Source organism: Anomalospiza imberbis, chromosome 8, assembly GCF_031753505.1.
Source record: "Anomalospiza imberbis isolate Cuckoo-Finch-1a 21T00152 chromosome 8, ASM3175350v1, whole genome shotgun sequence".
Taxonomy (NCBI): Eukaryota; Metazoa; Chordata; class Aves; order Passeriformes; family Viduidae; genus Anomalospiza; species Anomalospiza imberbis.
Genome location: NC_089688.1, coordinates 1,814,952 through 1,835,142, shown reverse-complemented (window position 1 = coordinate 1,835,142; position 20,191 = coordinate 1,814,952). Strand labels below are relative to the sequence as shown.

Genomic DNA, 20,191 nt, shown 5'->3' with positions numbered 1-20,191 from the left:
AATATGTTCCACAGTGCTTCAACAGTTTGGGCAACAGTGGGGCTGTGTGTCATGTATTATTTCTGTCCATCTGGAAGAAGCATTAACCACAAATAAGCAAATTTGCTTGTTCTTTACTGCAAAGAAAGAAGAGCCTTGCCAGAGCAATGCTCATTTCCACCGATGACAGATGTTTTGGGTATGCTGGGGTACCAATGGCTGCATGTAAACCAAGAATCACCCTCCTCCACCCTGAGGAACTGCCAAGTTTTATGGGCTGAGATTCTGAAAAACTAGAAAGAGAGGGAAGAAAAAAGATATTTTTTAAAACTGACCTTTTAATATGAGTCAAGTTTATTTTTTCCCTGGATTTCTGACCTGGTGTCCCTGTGGAGTGAAGCTTACCCAGTGGGTCTCCACTCCTCCTTGCCCTGGCAGTTTTGCAACCCCAGGCAGCTTGCAGGCGAGGTAGAAGGAGCTGGCCAGGATGGCTGCATAGTTGAGGATGGAGGCACAGGCACAAAAGCAGGGCCCCCATGGACCATCTGAACTGGTGCTTGGGAAAAAAAAAAAAAATCCCAAATCGGGGGATTGGAAATTTCAAATGCCAGCCCCACATTCCCTGTATCCATACAGACTTTCTCCCCCACCTTCTCCTACACATACAGGCCACTGCTCTCTCTCCTCCAACCTCCCACATGAGTCAGGGGGACAAAATGAAATCAATAAATAACCTCTGTTAGCTCCTGCATTTTCAAAGTGGCGCTCAGGGATTTGAGTACATGCAGCTTTCATTAACCTCATTTAGAGTCAAAAACATAACACCTTGGCCACTGCTCTGCAAACACTGAGACTTTGCTGCAAGCCACTGGTGCTGGCAAGCCCCTGCTGTTTCTTTGCCCAGACCAAGGCTGAGGTTTGCGTTTGTTTTTGGTTTTTTTATTGCTTTGCTTGGGGTTTTTGGGTTGGGTTTGGTTGTTTTTTTTTTTTTTTTGTTGTTGTTTTTCTTTTTTCAAAGAGGAACAGTTGGTGTCCTGAATTTCTCATTCCCCCATTATTGTTTTTGATTGCTAACATTATTCAGAGGTGATCAAAGATCCAAGACCATCACATCCCCATATGTCAATGTTTCAGCAGCTGGCTGACAAAGTGCTCTGTGCTCTACTGCTAACTTATGTCTGCTTGGAAGGAACACCCAGACAGTCTTGTTTCTTGTAGAAGGTGCCCCAAAACTGTGTGGGCCAGGAGCTCCTGGCTCAGTGCAGGAGAGGGTTTAGGTACAGACTCTGCTTCCTCTTCCAAGGCTTGTACATATGCAGATGTTTATTCCAGGATGGGGGCAGAAATCAGTAAGAAAATAGAACTGACACGAGGTTGAGGCTTCAGAGCCTCCGAGACATTGCACGGACACCACTGCTCTCCCAGAACTGGGAGCAGGTACACGTACACTCACATTAGCCTCACAGTGCAGCTTTTGAAGAGCACATCCCCTCTCCCATTCACAAATCCAGAGGATTTTCACAAAGAGCCATAACACAGCAGAGCGCTGAAGCGAGCGCTGCCACCCAGAGCAGGAGGGCAGGGAGCTGTATCCCACCCAGCTCTGGCAGTCAGGAAAACACTGCTGCATCCCAGCAGTACAGGCATTTGTCATTCCTTTTAGAAACAACCCTTTCTTTTACACCTGGTAAAAAACAAGGGCTCACTTGCTGCAGGCATTACTGCAGCCTGAGAGCAGAGGATTTCTGATTTCTGTGTTTTTCCAGCCTTGATAGGCAAGAGATGGAATTAGCAAATTAAAGCAATCACAGTGTTCCTTGTCTTTACTCTGAGTGGCACTGAGCAGCTCTCCAAACCACACCTCAGTAGTATGTTGCTGAACATTGACACCCTGATCAGCCCAGACCTTTGACTGTGTATTTTTAGAGAAGCCTCAGAGAATACGTCAATTGTCTTCCTTTTTGGGAAGTCCTTCCCAAGAATACTAATCTCTAATCAGGTCTGGTTGCAGAAGAAAGGATCCTTCCACAGGAAAGAGCCTTCAAAAAGACCTCCAAAACGTTCAGCAGCAAGTTTGGGAGGCAGGTGAACTGATCATAGAATCCTAGAATGGTTTGGGTTGGAAGGTACCTTAGCAATCATTGTGTTCCAAACCCCTGCCACAGGCAGGGACAACTTCCACTAAACCACATGGCTCCACCTGGCCTCGAGCACTTCCAGGAATGTGGTGTGCACAACTTCTCTCAGCAACTTGCACAGGTGCCTCACAGTAAAGAATTTATTTCTAATATCTAACCTAAATCTACTTTCCTTCAGCTTAAAACCATTCCCTCTTGTCCAGGGAATTGCTGCAAGGTTTTCCTTTGGACTAATTTTCTCTTCTTATCTACTAGAAAGTAGACAAGAAAAATAGAGAAAATATTAATTTCTCTAAAATGACAAAAAAAAACCCCAAACATTTGTAAGACAAACGGCAAAGAAAGAAACATGTACATGTAAATTTCATGTAACTGAAAACCCTACTTCAGGTAAAGATACTTCCATAAGTTCATTCCCATGGAAAAAACCCCAAACATAAAACATTTGTAACACTTTTGTCAGAATGTTTTTAAACAAATGCCTTTTGTTTAAAGAAATTCAGCTGCATCTCGAGCAGTTTAGCACATGTGAAGAAAGTGTGCAGGCTGTTGGCAAAGTTATTTCTCTGTCGGAGCAGTTGCAAGGATTTCTTATTAAAGAGAGCAGCTCTGGGCTCTTTTCCTCTCCCTCAGCATCACCAATGTGGATGGTGAATCCATGAGCTTGGTCAGTGGAAAAAGCTTCATTATTCTATACATTAGCTAAAAAAAAAAAAAAAAAAAAAACTATGCAGAGGCTGGTTTTGCTCAATGAATTACTTGTTTTCAGCTACACTTAAGCAAAGCTTTCAGGTCGTGTCTGGAGATGAGTGAACTAACCCCCAAAATCTGTATTTGTACACATGGATGCAGTTCCATACACCTGGTGATAAAAGAACAAGGCCATCTACGCCGAGCAGAGCCACTGGCACAGGAAGATACACGCTGTTGTACACAGCTGTGGAGCAGTGGAGTTTATGAAACCCCCTTTACTACGTCCCCAGACATCTGGCTTAGCCTCTCTGGTGTCTGATACAAGTTGTACTCACACAGTGTTCCCCTCAAGCTCATGGAAAGACTGTGCTTTATTTAACCTTTTTATAAGGTCACCCATTTTGTTCAAACCCTGAGAGAGGTGAAAAGCCTTGGGGTTTTCTCCCTCCCTGCCCTTAGCTCAGGCTGAAGCCAGCCAGTGGGGAAGACACACCAGACACTATTGCACAGAAGTGCTGCCATCGTAGCTCACTTCATTCCTGCAATAAGCTGACCAAACCCATCACCAGACAGAACTGTGTGTAAATACTGAGTCTCTGCTCAGTTCTGCACCTACATCTGGATGCAGAGGGGTGCAAGTTACAGTAGAAAACACTACCTGGGGTGCAGGACCACACACCTCTCTCACCATCAGCCTTCTCCTCGCATAGCACGGGATCTGCCACCCTAAAAATAGGCAGCCGTTGGACAGCTGATCCCCACACAAAGGGCCCTCCATACCCCAGGAATTCCACATGGCTGACAGACAGGGGAGCAGCCCTGCTTTGTGCCCCGAATACCACTGTCAGCCCGTCTGTCCCTGCCCAGCACCACAGCATCCCCACAGCTGAGCTCGCTGCAAGCCCCAGCAGCCCCACACGCCCCCGCAGATGCTTCTCCCCATACCCTGCTGCCGAGAAAGCCAGCATGGATTTACGCCAGCACGTAAAAACTTGGGCTTTTCTTATTCTCACAGGCTGGGCTGATTTTCCATAGAAGAGGTCTTTCCACTCCTTTTCCTTCTTCAGCCTAAATCTGTTCTCTTCACCAAGTCATTGTAGTCTTTATGGTGGTGCTTTACAGCATCCACGCAAACTGCTCAGGGCAGGACATGCTCATTGTAGGAGCCAAAGCCTGCCAAGCCCAACAGCAAGCTAGGAGACAAACCCAGACCTCAAACAGCACAAAGCTGCCTGAAAGGCACCAAGATTATGCCACGGGCAACATTATGAAAAGTTATGGTGGTTTTGAAAATAGCCAGCAAGCTTGGAAAGGACTTGCTGCCTGCTGGTGTACCACTCTCAGTATTTTAAGTATCCTTTGACTGCCAGTGCTGCTATGGCAAAACATTGCAACACCTCATCAAAGCCATAGCATCGTTAGGTTGTTGGGTTTGTTCCTACCCTGAGAGCAGGTAGGAAATGGAGCATCTGGGGACAGCAACACCTGAGGGGGAAGCACGGCCCAGCCAGAGAGGGAACAGGGGAGGAAAAGCCTAGGTGAGGCTGCCCAGAATGACCAGTGGGCAGGAGGACAAGCCAGGACCGCACAGAGAGCCCTTCATCCAAGAGCAGTGGATAAGGCTGGATAAGCCTCAACCTGGGGCAGCACGTGGCAGGTATCACCATAAATTACAAGGGATAGAGCTGAGGCAAGCAGGGCACCTTTTTAGGACAGCAACAGCCTTGTGTAGGAGCTGTCTGGGCAGCCAAGGCAGGAGCCAGCAGCTCCAGGCTCCGGCTGGGGGGTCCCTCCAAGTGCCACCTGCTTTGGCCAGTCAGCACCGCAGAGCAAGCCCACTGCAGATGGACAGAGGTCCATAGCAGGCTGATAAATGCCTTATCTTGTCATTTCGTTATCCATGTGCACTTAAACCCCGGAGCAGATTTCACTGGCTCCCCAGCTGCATTTCCCCACTCGCGCCTGCCAGGCTGGGCAGCAGAAAGGTGCGAGAGCTGCTCTGACACCAAATCTCTTTGTTGTCTATTTATACCCTGCCCTCTGGAAACAGCTCACTAGCGGCTGTCACTTGGTGTCTTATCTCCCCTCGCTTTGCAAACTGTCTCCTGGCAGCCCACAGCACCCCTGCCACCGCCTGGGAGGCTGCTCCCTTACCGCTCACTAGTTTTTTGTTTTAAAAAAAAAAAAAAAAAAAAAAAAAGAGATCATCACAAGGCACTGTTTGGTTAAAAGACAAAAAGGCAGGGCTTTAGTCTTCTTTGTCAAAGGCATAACAATTTGCCAATGATCCCAAGATCCAAGCCCTTGCCTTCGTCTCATTCTTGGCATGCAGAAGTTGATGCCTCCTGCTGCAAAAGTGGGAACCTAAAGCAGGGCACTAAATAAAATTCATCACAATGAACTCCAGCCATGCCTGCTTGCATAGCCTTAGACCTACAAGTCCTTTTAGAAGAATTTCTGTATCGTTATTTTCATTTTATAAAAGGCGAAAACAGAGGCACAATGGAATCAAATGACTGCACATATACACTGAAAAGTTGTGACCCCAAAGCCTTTGAGTTTGTAAGGCACCAAGAGGACCAGGTCAGCAGTGACTGACCCATGGATGCACAGAGCACCCACCTCCCCTCACGTCCCTCGGTGTCAGCACTTGAGGCCTATTCTGTTCACGTCTGCAGGGACTTCCAAAGAAGCCAAACCACGTTCACCAACCACGACACAGTATTTGACTCAGCCCAGAGAAATTTCCCATTAAACCACCTCTCCAGCAGTGGCTCATGACACAATCTCCCTCACAGAGGAGGCCCACCGTGGCATCGGAGCCCAGCACCACACAGGGATGTGTCCCAGGGAAGGACCGCAGTGCACCCTGCTGGGAACCAGCCCCCAGCCCTCTGTTAATCCCCATTTTTCCCCAGTTCAGGCAGCAGACAGGCATCCAGGCACCAGGACTGACAGACAAGGGCTTTTATGAGCAGCCCATGTCTCTGCACCCCAGGGAGTCTCCAGCTGTCTCTGGAGCTGCTTGCAAAGCCACAAGGCCAGAAAGTGTCAGCTGGGGCTGGGGGAGCCCTCCCTCCCCGGGTCTTGTTGCACAGTCAACTGGTGGGGATGGAGGAGGATGAGGAGGGAAGCAACTGGGCTGTTGGTACCTGCATGTCACAGAAGAGCAAAATAGCCAAAACAGGGAGTGAGAAGAAGCAAAGCAAAACTGGGTGCTGTGGCCCAGGTGAAAGGAAGGCAATGGGATGCCAGAGATGCATGATCCCACCACAGCAGCAGGGACATGCACGGAAAGAGTGACCATGCCCCAGGAGCAGAGAATCATCACAGACAGGTCTGGGTTGGCAGGGACCTTAAAAATCATTTGGTTCCACTCCCCAGCCATGGGCAGGGACACCTTCCACCAGATGAGCTCACAGCCCCATCCAACCTGACCTTGAACACTTCCAGGATGGGGCATTCTCAGTTTGTCTGGGCAACTTGGGCCAGTGCCTCACCGCTCTCACAGGGAAGAATTTCTTTCTAACATCTAATCTAAATCTCTCCTTTCTTGGTTAGAAAATGTTCCTCCTTGTTCTACCACTATTTGCCTATGTAAAAAGTCACTCACTGTCTTTTTATAGGGCCCCTTTAAGTACTGAAAGGCATCACTGGGGACAGGCTTGCCATCAGCCCGGAGCCCCCGCTGTCACAAGAGTCACTATTGCAGCTTCCTGAGCACCCTCTTCCTTTCACCCAGCCTGGCCTTGTCTCCCGACTATTCATTCATCCTGCCTCCCAGCTGCCTGTCCTCAGAAACAGGCTGGAAATGCGGTCCCAGCTCCGAAAAGCTGCTGCCATCTCCTGGAAAGAGGCTCTTTCCCTGGAGAGTGGCGAGAGCGCTCTGGGAGCACCAGGACAGTCGCCAGAGGGGACCTGCGGCCAGCGGCACCTGCTGCTCCAGGGATGGCCTGATCCTCCCACCCCATGGCACACCTCTCAGCCCGGTGACCGAGGGTGATGTCAGAGAACGGGATTACAGGCTGGTACCACAGAGAGAACAGGTGGGGACCATGGGGACAGGGGCCGGGGCCACCCTTGATGTCAGCACAGCCTTCAGGAACACGCTCCTTCCCAGTAACTGTGGACCAGCACAAACACAACTCAAGGCACAAGGGTTTCCTTCTCCCCCTCCTGAGTGAAAAATCAGAGCTTTTGAGGAAAGGAAGCGGCACAAGATGATCCCCCCACATCAGGCACCAGGACCCCATCACCCCCAGAAGGCTGAGGGGGAAATCAGTTGTGCTCACTGGGTTTCCTTCCCTCTGCAGCACCCCGTGGGCCATGCATAGCTGCCCAAAATATAAACCACCCCTTCCACAGCTCCACACAGAGAAAACTGGCAGTCTCTCTGCTACTGATATGCATTTTCATAAAACACATCTGGCAAACAGTGCTGGCATGGCCTTTTTTTTTCCCTCAAAAAGAAAAAAATCTGAGCCATCTCTTCCTGATGCTGCTAGAGCAAGGAGTTCAAATTGCCTTCCCTGAAGAGCGGCACCCGCCGAGGCACAGCTGATGGCCCCACACCGGGCTGCTTGTGCCCAGGAGCTCTGAGCTGGCCCGAGTAAACGTCACTGCAGTATTTATATCCTTTTATTACACTTTAAACCATTGGGGAGAAACAGGTGCAGAGCTGGCCGTGCAAGAGTGGCCAGCAATGACCCCCCCTCAAGCCCTGAGCTGTTATATACACCAGCACAGACGCACACATGAGAGAGGACAGAGCTGGACCTTTTAAATCCCTACGAGTGCCAAAGTCATGGATGAAATCAGTCCAGGAGGAGGACACACACCAACCCACAGTAAAGATCTGATGGGTTGATTAAACACAATTAATCTGACAAGGACGCCCTGCTTCAGCCCATACAGTGGTTCAGAGGGGTCTCAGTCAGCTGGAGGTACCCCCAAGTGCATAAGGGAATCTTTTCTGGCTTCTTTGACAAATAAATCACTGCTGCCCTTCCACTGCCACTCCAGGAGTGCAGTCTTAGGGGGATCTGCTCACAGATGCCCAGAACAGAGTGGAAAGGCCATTTGTGGTGTACATAGGGCTTGGGCTGTACTCTTATTGTGTTTCTCAGCCAGCAGTCCTGGGGGGGTTGCTGGGGTCAATCTGTCACTCCTCTGCAGAGAGGCTGGGATATCTCCTTCAGAATAAAACAACTCTTCTGGACACAGACCAGACTCTGCCCATTTGAGACCCTCTGAAAGCTACCCATCTTCTTCCTTAGAAGGAGGATGGTTGGCACATTTCCTTGAGGAATCTCCAAGGAAATACCCTTTTCCAAACCAGAGTGGAGCCACAGCATCCTCCAGGGAACCAGAACAGAAGCATGGTCCAGGATGGGTACATTATTGACCTCATCCCAGGCACGGTGTCACCATCTAACCTGAAATAAACCTGACCCAGACCTTCCCAAGGCAAAATTAAGAGACAGCTGGAAGACACTAGTAGTTTTTTAGCCTGAAGTCAGCAGAAACAAGAGTCAAGTGCCCTCACTGAGCAGATCAGTAGTGACACAACTTGGGTTGTGTTTGGGGACACCTCCCAGACCTATCCAGCCAAAAACACATCAAGGGAGAGCACCAGGTGATACCTTCAGGTTCACAGCTGGCAGGCCAACACTCACTTTTCCTTTACACAGATGAAGGGTGGTATTAGGATTACCAGTGCCATAGCCTAGTGCCTCGAGCCTGCCTGGCCTGGGGCAGTAGTGAGCTGGGCAGCAGAATTCAGTGGAAGCACCTGGATTCAACTTGCCTGGTTTTCACAGGAAGGACACAGGAAGCCTTGGAATAATCGATTTAGCATTAATACTTCACTGCTGGAAATCAAAGCTGAGTTTAGCTTTGAAAGCTAGCTTTTATGGGTAGAGACATTACCCAGTGCTGCACCATACTGTATTACTCCAGAGCAGGATAAATCCAGGTGCCACTGTGACAACTACTATACTGAAAATGAGCCCTTTTCCTTCCCTTTCTTCCCAAGCAGGGGAGATCAATATCAGAGTCCCCTGCAGCCAAGCACCTCATAAATCTCCCCTGTGGAAGCAGGGCAGCCCCACTCAGGGTGCAGGGAAGAAAGCAGGTATTGTTCAGCCGGGCCCACGTACGCCGCGGGGAGCGTCTGCGCCGAAACCCAAACGCGTGTGCCGTGGGCCAGGCTGCTGTGACAGCCGACCCTGACAAAGGGCTGCAGCTTTCCTCCCCGCCAGGCTCCAGAGAATTGTGCTTCCGAGCCTTGCATGGCTTCAGAACAACCATGCACTTCGTATGAAATGGAAATACCAAGATCAGGTTCGCCTCCTCCACTCCTCTCCTGCATGTGTGGTGGGGGTATCTGTTGTTGGACAAAGGTGAGGGGTTCCATTTCCCCCAGTGCCATCCCCAGCAGGACAGAGCAAAGCTTTCATAGCCCACCGACCAACATCCTTCTCCTTGACTTCAAGGCAAAGTTCAGGGCACCTTTCCACCCCAACAGCCTGGGTTTGTAGATCTATATAACATCTGGCTCAGCAAGGGGAGACCCCCGTCCTCTGTGTCACTGCCATGGGGAAAATGCTTCCTCTACCTCCACACACCTCCCCTGGGAAACCAAAGGTCAGGGGAGCCAGAGGGGAAATTTATGGGCTTCCCCTCCTAAAAGACTTCTCCAGATGGGTCTCCAATGGTGGATTTTTTTTCCAGGTGAAGGGAGAGAGGAGGAGGGAAAGAGAGGTGGGGAGATGGGTAAGGGCAAGACCACAGGTCACACTTTTCTTCTCACAGCAAGCACATTGGGCAGAAGGACCAGCAAGTGGCCAGGCTGCTATTCCCTCTCAAGCCATGTTGGCAGCAGAAGATGCAGGCTCAACAGCATTCACAAAGCCAGCCCAGGCTCTGCACTCTCAGCTCATGCCAGACCAACAGCACAAATCCCCATCGCAGCAGCCAGCAGCTGCCCCCTGGAAAAGCTCCTTGTGCACACAACAGTGTTTTGGTGTTTTGAAGCACCAGCCCACACTGGGAACCAGCAGTGTTTTAGCTGCACAGAGGCACTGCCCCGTGCCTCTATTTCAGCCTGACCTGCGAGCACCAGCCTCGCCAAACCCCTTGGGCAGCAGGGCCAGGGGTGACATTATTTCAGTGCCCCTGCTCTTCCTAGGCGTCACCTGCGGGCAGCCGGCACAGCAGGACTACAGGCATCATCCAGCCTCCCCGGATTGCCTGTCAGGAAGAGGAAATGCCACGCATTTTCCAGCTGCTTGTACGTGTGCCAGGTCTAAGTGCCACCCCTAAAAATACCCACGGGAAGGAGAGATGTCACCGGCCGCTCGCTCACTGCAGCCGCATGGTTCTTTTCAAATGAGGCAGCAACACGAAGCAGCCTGAGCGAGCCCCAGCCTGGCTTTTGCTCCTCCTCACACGGGTCAGACGGTGACAGCCCAGCATCACCCACCACAAGGCAGCAGCAGAGCCACGGCAACACGCTCAGACTGGTGGAGCCGACATCCCAGAAGCTGCTCTCGGCATCCGCGGGGCACGCCAGGGACTTTGACCTGTGCTTCTAATGAAATTAAGCTCCTGCAACGCTCCTATCTGACCAGTGGCCAGCCCTGCATTGCTTTCGCCCAAAAAATTTTGATCCCTCTGGTAAAAGATTACTGGCTTCCCCAAAAACCACTCCTCAGTAGAGATGAGGTAGTGGCACCCACACAGAGCAAAGCTGCTCTGTTTGCATCAACATCCAGCTACAAAAAGCGTTCTGCAGCCCCAGACATGTGCACCCAGTAGACCAAATAGACCACAGCCTGGCTGGAGCAGCTCTCCTGATTTCTGGGGCTTTTTTTTTAACTGAATAGTGCCTTTTTTCTAGTTCTGACTTAGGATAAATCAGGATGAAATCATACAAGTCACTAAGAATTACCTTCTCATTTTCAGCTGCTTTCATGCCCTTAACAGGAAGAGATGGCTGGGACAATTCAGGGAGGCATTAGACACCCGGGCTGAGTTGGGTATCATCTCCCTGCAGCCTGAGCCGTTCCTCTGGGAGATTTGCACCTCTGAGAAACTGGCACAATCCAGGGCTATCTCATTGCTGGCACTGAGCAGGCAGAGCTCAGCAGTGTCTCTTGCCTCCACTCCAAAGCAGACCCCTGCAGCTGGTGGTACCTGCATAATTCTCCTGACATCAGTCTGAAACAAGGGGGAGCTTTGCCATTTGCTGTTGAAGCAGTGCCACCCTCTCAGCCCAGCTCCTCACAGATCAAGGGGCAAAGAGCACCCACACACAGCCAGATGGACAAAACACCTTGGGAGCCTTTCAGGGCCAAGAAAGGCAACAGCTGCAGCTCAGCAGCCTCTTTGAGGGGTCATCTGCAAAGGCAGCAGAGCCCACCCCTGCCTGCACCCAGGATATAGCGCAGACAAAACTTTGCTGCCCAATTAATATAGAGAATTTAAGAGTTTAAACTGAAAGAGCTTAATTGCCAGGTTGGCTAGGCAGTACTTATTTAGAGCTAAATAATGTACTTTTTTAGGCACAATGCGTTCCTGTCACCTCTTTGAAGCCACCTCAAGCCCTGCTTGAATGTGTGGACTCTGCAGGCCCACCTGATGGCTGTGAGCATCCCAGGACAAAAGGCTTCTGTGAGGATGAAGCGGGTGTCCAGGGGTGGGAGTGCAGAGGCCACCAGGGGCACATGTGCAGCTGCCCCAGATCCAAAGGGATGCACCAGCACGATGGGGAAAATTGATGATGATGAGGGAAGTCCATCAGGCTGTGTGCTGGCCCCGCAGATTGATGGCCTCTGCAACGAGCCACACATAATGGCCAAGTTCAGGCTGCAGTGGCCGGGAGCTGAAAGACAACAGCCATAAATAAGCCAGGAGAAAGAGGGAAGACAGAAAGCTGGCAGGGATAAATAAATACTCATGCTGCAGCAGGGCTGGGGGTAGGCACAGGAGCAAGGCCAGCAGCAGCAGAACGGGATGCAGCCCACGCTGGGATGGAGGTGCTGTCACAGAAGTGGCTGTTTTGGGGTGAGGTCTTCCCATTTGATAACACTGAATTGTTTCCTCCCCAAATCATCTTTTCACTCAAAACCACAGCCAGGTGCCGAGTGGGGATGTAAGACAGGAGGGAGAAGTCACCATGTCCTGCCCCCAAAATATAGTGCAGGGGGACAAAAGTAACCAAAGGGGCTTGGGACAAGGGATTTTAGGGTTATAATCCCACTATTACCAAAGCTCCAACTCAGTCTGGGGCTTCCAAGACCTGGGCAGCTCAGTAAGTTTCTCCCTGACTGACCTGGCCAGCTGGGCTTTCCTCATCACCTTCCTCAGCCAGCAGTATCAACCTCAGACTGTTTCCCCTTTCAGCTATTGCCCAACAATGAAGAGGGGAGATGGGGGGAGTGTAGATGGAGTTTTCCCCCATTGTCCCCCATCTGCTTCATTCAGGACAGTTACTCTTCTCCGGTGTAAATAAACCCTTTGCATTTTGTTGTGGTTCTTTTCTCTCTTTTGCTCGTCTCCGCCGTTTTGTCAGGAAAAACCTTGCCCAAAGGGCTGCTGTGATTTACGGCTGCCTTAACAAATGTCAGAGCTCGGGAACCTTGTAGGAACTGCTCGCTGGCAGCCTGCCTGGACAAACACACTAAAAGTCAACCCTGGCGTGGATACTTGAGGAATTAGTGTCCATACAAAGATGCATTAAATACAGGGAGAAAGACTGGGGATTTTTACAACGGAGGCTTGAAAGGTTCCTCCGGGCTGTTTAACATATGGTGCTTCTTTTCCCTGCACCTGCCCCTCGCTAGAGCAGCTCCTGGATTCCCATCCTTGTCACTAGACCCAAATGCCACTCAAGTCACTGTCCCCAGTGGGTGCTGCCAGTGTGGCAGGGGCTGAGCCTGCCTGCAAGCTGGGGGTTTGCACATCCACATTACACAGGTAATTTTGCCCCAGCCCTCTTCAGCAGATGGGCTTTGCTGGTAGTGGACATATCCTAGAGCAGCCCCTGCTCAGCCAGGCAAGGTTCCCCTCTTGCTAGCAAAAATATATAATTTTTAAAATAATTTTCAATATACTTTAATACATATTTTTCAAAATTTTAATAATTTTAAATAATTTTTAATGCAATAAGAGAGAGAAAATTTTTTCAAAGTCCATCAATCAAACATTTTGCTCATGAAATCCTTACATCCAGCTCAACCATAGGGGAGAACAGACCCAGGGTACCCAGGCAGGGAGAACTCTCAGGAAAACAGAGACACAGTGGCAAAAATAACAATGTTTAAAAACTCTCAACATTTCCTCAGTGGCTGCCAGGAGCTCCACAGCCCTGCCTGTGTTTGGCTGGACCCTTGTTGCCTTCAGCCCAGGCCAGCCGTGCATCCCACGCAGCCCCACCACTCTGTTATTGCCATTTGCTCAAATCCCAGGTGCTGCATCAGAGAGGAATATTTTGCATATGCGTTGTCCGTATGTTTTTAAAGTTAATTCCTCCTCTACCACCTTCTGCTCAACAGATTTGTCCAGCAACACTGTAGAAAGCAGCCCCGTGCCAGGAGAGACACACTCAGCCTTGCAGAGCATGGCCAGGCAATGTTCCCTGGCCAATGCCAAATTTCCAAAAAACCAAAAACAGAATATAGAAAAATATCATGACCTAAAGTTTAAAAATGAAGTAAAATAAACACCCCATGGGGCTCTCAAATGCACAAAACATTTTTCCCAAGCAAATCCATTCCCATACATGCACTGTCTGGGGTGTGGCCGCGCATATTTGGGAATGGATTTGCTTGGGGAGCAGAGATGGATGGGGAAGGCTCTGGAAAGGCAGTTATAAGAACCAATGTGCTGTAAATCTTCTGCATTAAGCGGGATATCACAACCCGTGGTAATTTAGCAACTTAAGAATCATCATGTTGACCCAGCTGCCATGATGTGACCTTAGTTTACCTCTACATTCTGCCTCCAAAGCAGAGCTCCTCACCCCTCAGGCAAGACCCACAGGAGCACACTAGAAATTGAAGGAAAAGTTGGAAGTCTCTCCTGGGTATTTATGCAGATGGCAGGGAATGGATAAAAGAACCACTTTCCCCCCAGCACACGGCATCCTCCCTGAGCCAGGCCAGCAGAGACAAAGCCATTCTCCTGCAAGCCTGGGCCTTGTGTCCTCACCACAAAGGCTTGCCTGCACAGTCACAGCCAGGAGTGGGAAGAGGAAGACTGTCTTAAGCTGAAAGATTTAATTAGGAGTGTGTATTCCATTTGTTACTTGTTAGAAGTGGGACATATTTTGTGTTAATTAAGCAGTTTTCTTTACCTCTTCTACAAACTAATTCTCTTTCTGGGAAATAGCTTCTGTTAATAGGCTATCGAGTATCACGGCATGACTGATAAAATGACATCATCGTATTGTGAGATGCTCTACTCAGAGGGAGGAGCTAAGCATTTTTATTTTTATATAATCTGAGTTTTAGAGCACTAAAACAGCCTTTTCCTACTAGATTTCCAGAAGAGCAGCTGTCTTCTTTACTAGATTTCCAGAAGAAGACTAAACTTAACTACACTACTGCCAGACTTTTAGAGGAAAACCATACCCTTCTACAGAATTACCACTTCAACAGAGCTACTAAGAAGACTACAGCTACTATTTAATTAGACTGCTACTAACACCCTGACAAACAGGGTGTCAGGTTATATTTTGGCTCTGTCAGTAGTTTGTTTTCTTTTTTTTTTTTTACTATTACATTTGTATTTTTAATTTTCCTATTAAAGAACTGTTATTCCTGCTCCCATATCTTTACCTGAGAACCCCTTAATTTAAAAATGATAATAATTTGGAAAGAGGAGGTTTACGTTTTCCATTTCAAGAAGGGTCCTGCCTTCCTCAGCAGACACCTATCTTTCCAAACCAAGACAACGATGCAGCCAAACAGTCCCACCTGCTCACACCCCCACACCACTGACCTCACACAGAGCACAGCTCACCTTTCCCAAAAACACACTCACTGGATGAAACCCTCTCCTTCCCCACACCACGATGTCTTTTCCCCACCCAGCCTCCTCCTACCAAAAAGCTGCTCCTCCATCAGGTGTGTACCAGCAATCCAGGAAGGGGCGTTCATCTCCAGAGCTGCCGGGGTGTAGGACACAGAGGGACCTGTGAAATAGACCTTCAGTGTAGCAGCTGGCCTACCTGCATGGAGCAGGAGCTCAGCTCTCTGCCCAGGTTTGCACCCTCCTACACCACCTGGAGGAAGGAAAAGAGCAACCACCCCAGGATGGACTTAAATAGAGCCAGACCATGGGTGTGGGGAGGCTCCAGGTGAGGCTGCTCATGGTCATTATGATGCCTCAGGTTTTAGCTTTTCTATTTTTCAGATTCTGTGCTGCTTTAGTGTGTGGGTCTGGGCTTCACATGAGGGGATGGTGAGCTCTCTGCTCAGAACAGGGAAACAAAACAATTCCTTCTCCAGCTGGGGACCAAGGACAAATGATCCAAATCTCAGGCCCAAGAGCATAAATAACATGGACTGAAAAGAGAAAAACAAGGAGGATGGGATTTCATAACCTGAAGCTGGAATTGGACAATGAACTCCAATGTGCAAATGGAACAGAACTTATAAAAGTGAGAGACTCCGTGAGCAGTCGTGCATTTTGTGACCATTTTGGTTCACCTGGGGTGCAGCCCTGGCTGGGCTCTTGTGCTGCCCAAGGTGGATCCATGGAGGCCTCCTAATAAATCCCTACTTTATTTTTTACTCTATCCAATCTCTGTTCTACGTCAGCCTTCTCCAGGCATCACTAATGCAAATTAATGCCCTCAAGGCTTGACATAACTAATAACTGTCCCAGGGGTCGTGTCCCTGCTGGGGCTCATCCTTGGGGGTCTCTCAGATCTGTCTGCCCCTAAGCTGTGCATAGCCCTTGCACTGTTTCACTGTGCCCTGCTTCATCCTACACCCAGCCCCTCTGGACAGTGCAGGATTAGTGCCCACAGACTTTCTTTGCCCATCCCCGAGGCATAGCCCAAAGTCATCCTTGCTCTGCAGAGCCTTCACCGGCTGAGCCTGCCGTGGTCTCTGGGCAGGGCCTCAGTGCAAAAAGCCTCTTTATTTGCCCTGCCAGGCCTATAAAGCTCAGCTCGGGCATGAGCCTAGCCCTGAAGCACACGAAAGCTCTGGCTGCGCTTCCTGCCGCAGGAAGCCCCGGCACCTTCCCCCCCAGCCGGGTGCGGCACATGGCAGCATCACCAAAGCCAGCTCTGCAGCCAGCCCGGGCTGCGGCACCTCTGCCAAAGCCCAGCCTGTTCCTCGCCTTCCCAGCGGTGCCGAAAGGGCTGCCCCTCTGCTTTTCCACGGGACGCGGCTCCGCGATCAATGGGTCCCTGTTCCGCCCCCGCGGCACTCGGGAACCCGGGCTTTTATTAGCCCCCAGCCTCTCCGATTCCGAGAAGCTCTAAAAAGACACTTTGATTTCCATGGTCTGTTTTTCCTCTGGGAGTTAAAATACCTTTCGTCATCACGCACAGCAGAGCAGAGTTAGAGAAAGCGGGAGGGGAGGGAAATTAAAGTAATTGGGGGGAATTACTGGAATGTGCAAGGCCTCTCCAGACACATCCCTGCCACGGGAAAGGAGCTTCAAGCCCATCTCACTGTGGCAGGAAAAGCTCTGGCTTTCCAATAAGCGTTTCTCAGCCTTTTGGGGACACCTCTGCACAGACCCAAGGCAGAGGTGAGGTGGGGAGCCCTTAGCAGAGGCTTGGCACAGCCTGCCGTGGGCTGCTTGCCCCAAAAACCCAGCTCACCGGCTTCTCGGATCCTATGTAAACCTCCAGACTCACAAAGAGCAGAAGCATGGCCACTTAGTCCAGGTGAAAAACGTTTTTCAGCTGAAAAGTAAGAAAAAAATTACTTGGGAATGCTGACTGGAGTTAATGAAGACATTAGAACCTTAAAAAGAGTAATAAGTGTTGAGAAAGGGCTCTTTAACTGCTATTTTGATACAAATATTAAACCAAAAGTACATTGCTGTGCATTAGTGGTTGAAGTACACCCATCACGTTGTTCTGAGAGAGGTCGTGCAGTCTGGCTCTGGGGACATGAGTCCCATGGGGCTTTTCTTTGAAAATAAATTCTTTTAAAATCTTGTCTGTATACCTAAAGATATAAAAATAACTAGGAAAACAATCTGGTTTCTAGGAATATGAAAATGCTGGGCCAGTCCATACCTGGCTGATGCCCTTCCAAGGTGTCCTACAGGGCAGAGGTGTCTTGGAGGGTTCCCAGGGTGAAAGCAGGGCTTTACTCCAAATGCCTTATAGCAAAAACACAGCTCCCCAGCCCTGCTCCTACCAAACTGTTTCCACTGGTGAGATTATCCTGGGAGGGGTTACAGCAACAGCAATCAAGAAGCCACAGGGTTCCCCTGTCTGTGTTTTACAGGGCTGACCTTGCTGGGGTGAAAAGTACAGGGGGAGCAGTGGGAAAGGCAGCACAGCCCCTTGCTCTCCCAGCTGCTTGGATTTTTAATTTGCTTTCTGCAAATCCCCCCTTCTGCAGCAAAGCCAGGTCATTGCTGTGGCCTTACCAGGGCCAGCAGTGTGGATGTGACAGCGGGAGGTGGGATGAGCACAGAGCAGCAGCAGTGCCAGTGGCAGAGGGGACAGACGCACAGACACGCCACCCTCCCATGGGAATCCCCACACCAAAGCCAGGAGTGGGGGAAGGAGAGGTGGCAAGCATTGTCAGGGCACAGACTCAGGGCACAGGAGGCAAAACTGGCCAGTGCTATAAGAAATGCATATTTTCCCCCCCTCAGACCCCTCCCCCAGGTTTCTCCACCCACCATTAGCAGATCTTATTTCTGCCTGGGCCAGCCTGCTGGGGAATAGTACAAATGCAAAAATTGAGCAGTTAGATGAAATATAAATAACTGACAAATAAGTAGATGAAGAAATATTTGAGGAGCTGCAAACTATCTCATTCAGCCACTCTAGGAATGAGTCTGGACAGAACAGCCATGCCATGGCATGGACCTTCAGGCCAGGAAATGGTCTAAATCGGGCTTTTTCCCTGCTGTGTCCTGGGCTGCTTCCTGAGATATTGTTCGGTTTTTTTTCACCCTCTTGATGTATTGTCCTGCAGCACATTTGGGGACTCCCAGTGTGTGCCAAGAAACCTCTGGCTGTGACGCATCAGCCCGTTTTAGGTGGCCAGCAGTGGCTCCTTCCTGCAGGAGCTGGGAAGCCAGGGCTCCCCAGGGCTCCCCCACCCTCTGCTCCAGGGAACCTGATGCATTCATTTTTAACACCATCGAGGCATGTGAAAAATGACAGTCTGAGGGCAAGAGGACTGTGAGCAGCATCTCTGAGAGCCCTGAGAACTGTCTGGAGCTGTCTGCAAAGCAGAGCCATTGCACTGTAAGCCAAAATGTAAGCCATCCCCTGAGTTTTCCTGGATTTGGTCAAATAAAGATAGGGAAGGAAAAACAAAATAAAAACAAGCCACGCCTTTCCTCAGTCTGGTTCCCAGGCAATAAAAATATCTTGGAGCAGGAGCTCTGGCTTCACAGCTTGGCCAGTGACACAATCATGCTGTGAGCCAAGGCAGCAGGGAGCTCACCTACACGGCTTGGCTTTGCTTGTCCATAGGGGGATTTTGAGGATCCCAGTTCCCAGGCAGCATCAGCAGAAATCATTTGAGTAAGGAAATTAATGGTCTTCCCTTCCCAATGCTCCCACTGACCCCGTCTCCTCCCCGTCTATCGCCTGCTTCAAGCACTGGTGAGCCCCTGCAAAATCTCAAATCTCTCTTGGGGCCCATGCACCCAGGGGTACATTTTTCCAAGTGTCTCTCCCAATATATATGTCAGCAGCAGAGAGGGGAGGAGAGCAAGAAAGAAAACCGTTTTGTGAGTATCTGTCTGTTTGCAGATCATTAATTCTCCCTGGGGAGCCCCAGAGCTCTCTCATCTGCTTTTTGCTAAGTTTAGGTCACAGAGGTTTTCGGGTGCAAGTGTGGTTCAGGGAAAGGCAAAGGCGCTCTGGGCTTTAGCAGATCACTGAGGAGGAATTTGGGCAGGCAACAGGAAAGCTCTTTCCCCGGCTGGGAGGCATCCAGTCAGGACAGAAACAATCCTGGCTGCTGGAGGCTTTTATAACAGTAAGAATAGATGTTTACTCGCAGGAAAGCGAGGAACGGAAAAAGTTATCATCGCCATTGTTTGCCACGAATAATTTCACCTTTTCTAGTCATACGGTGCGCTCAAAAAAAGCCCTGCTCTTTCTTATTTAACGTCTCATACCGGGGGCAATTGCGTAGCCCACACGTGGCTGGGCTCAGCCCGCTCCCATCCCCTCCACGTCCCTTTCGTGTTCCGCAGCGCCCGGTGGCCAGCACGACCTGACCCGAGATCCGCATTTACGGACCAGCTGCCCCTCTGCGGCTGCATTTGGGGGCTGACAGCTCGGTAATTGCCGTTTATGAAACACCCTTCCACAACCCGGAGTGCAAGAAACTCCTCAGTGCTCAGCTCAGAAACCGTCTCTAACACGTGCGGGCTGCAGCATCGTCTGCTGCATTTGTACAGAATCGAAAAAATAGGAAAGCTAAAACTTAAAGGCATCACCTTCCCCTGATTGCAGCGGGGTTTGGGGGTTCACGAGCAAGCTCAGGCAATGCCAGAGCAATAGGGGACCGAAAACCTCCCCAAAATACTGCTCTGCAGGCGGAAATTGTGGTCTGTCCGTCTCTGAGGCATGTTGCTCCGGGGGAAGGGTCCTTCCCCGTCGGAGCCATAGCTCCCTCCTTTTCCATGGGACCTTGTGGAGGGCTCCTTGCTCTCCTGCCATGACCCAGCATCGCCTCCCCCGACCCCTCGCAGCCCCCTACGACCGATGGCTCCCTGAAAAAGGCAGCGTGCCCAAAGCCCGGCGCCTGGCCCGTGTCCGGCCAAGGCCAAGGGCGCAGGATCCCAGCACCACCTCCTGGTAAGGCACCGCCATGCACGGCCCGCAAATCCCCCCGCAAGCCCGGGGACAGAGCCGCCTGGAGAGAGAACCTGGGGCTGCCCAGACCCCAGTCTTTGGCGTGTCCGCCCAAGCATGGGCATCTTCCCCTCTGCCTGGCACCGCGGCCGGCCCCGGGGTGGCTGCGGGCGCAGGACCCCCGGCTGCATCCCCCGGGGCGCGGCAGCTGCCTGCTGTGGGGTGAATAGCGGCGCGGCTCGCCCGAGACGGGACCGAATTGAATTTGAGATGAATGGGCACCTCCCTGCAGCCCGTGACATTTTCATTGCGGGCTAACAAGGGGAGAAAAACCCAATTAGGTGACAAAGAGGGTCCC

General features: G+C 50.5%; 1 long non-coding RNA gene across 6 annotated transcripts in view; it reads right to left on the bottom strand.

Annotated features, from left to right (window-relative positions):
• The window catches only part of LOC137477732 (uncharacterized), a 67,107-nt gene extending 52,033 nt beyond the window's left edge, over positions 1 to 15,074 (bottom strand). The window contains exons 1-2 of one of the 6 annotated variants that reach the window (XR_011001162.1): positions 15,043 to 15,074; positions 13,800 to 13,860 (exon numbers count right to left, since the gene is read on the bottom strand). This is a non-coding gene — a long non-coding RNA (uncharacterized lncRNA). The other 5 variants (XR_011001158.1, XR_011001161.1, XR_011001160.1 and 2 more) reach the window with 5 other exon arrangements.
• Positions 15,075 to 20,191: the final 5,117 nt, after the last annotated feature.